Here is an 835-nt window from a genome sequence, read left to right on the forward strand (position 1 = left end):
TATATATATATATATATATATATATATATATATATATATATATATATAGTTACAAATAAAAAATGTGTTTATTTATAAAAATAAAAATTATTGAGGAAAAAATATTTTGATAATAATTTAACAATCAATGATACGATTCTGAGGTCGAACATCTCACGCGCGATCGGCCTAGCCGTCGAGCGGGGAGCAGCTGCGGGGGGAGTAGTAGGCGTTATCTCTGAAATCTGCTCGAAATGTGGAAATAATTACGGGCACTGCGTTATTCTAATGTTTTGGAAAGCTCTCGAGATAAGCTACAAGAATATGCAATAAAAAATAGGAGGTTTCATTTAAAAAAACCAACTTGACCTTGAAAAAATCTTGAAGGTCAAGCTGAAAATCTAAACTCTAAACTCTAAACAACATTTCTGGGGTCACCTTAGTGCAAGCTAAAAGTTAGACAAAGTTTTGTAAAAAGAATTAATAAATGTTTAAATGTCAATGGTTCGAACATTTAATAAAATAAACAAAAAAACTATGAGTCTATTTAATTTATCATTAATTTCAATGCACTCTACATTAAAGTTTAAATATTTATAGCTTTTGATACGAGTATTTTCCAAAAAAATGTTTTAGATAAAATTTACTTGTTTTTCTCGTAGAATCCAAATATGTAACATTGTATAAAGGGTCCCATTTGAAACTTTAAAGTTACCCTCCGCCCCTCTTCAAAGGGGGACAGAAGTGGATTTCTATTTACGTAGTTAGAAAGACCCCTCGAATATATAAAACTTTCTCATGAACAACTTTTTGATAGGACAAATATGTTTAGAGTTATTAGCTTGTAACACTTTAC

General features: G+C 29.8%; 1 protein-coding gene across 1 annotated transcript in view; it reads right to left on the bottom strand.

Annotated features, from left to right (window-relative positions):
* The window catches only part of LOC116847431, a 17,107-nt gene that overhangs the window by 2,288 nt on the left and 13,984 nt on the right, over positions 1 to 835 (bottom strand). The gene's annotated exons all lie outside the window — the stretch shown is intronic.

Source organism: Odontomachus brunneus, unplaced genomic scaffold (genome assembly GCF_010583005.1).
Source record: "Odontomachus brunneus isolate Ranch 3 - 2012 unplaced genomic scaffold, Obru_v1 Obru_scaffold_077, whole genome shotgun sequence".
Lineage (NCBI taxonomy): Eukaryota > Metazoa > Arthropoda > Insecta > Hymenoptera > Formicidae > Odontomachus > Odontomachus brunneus.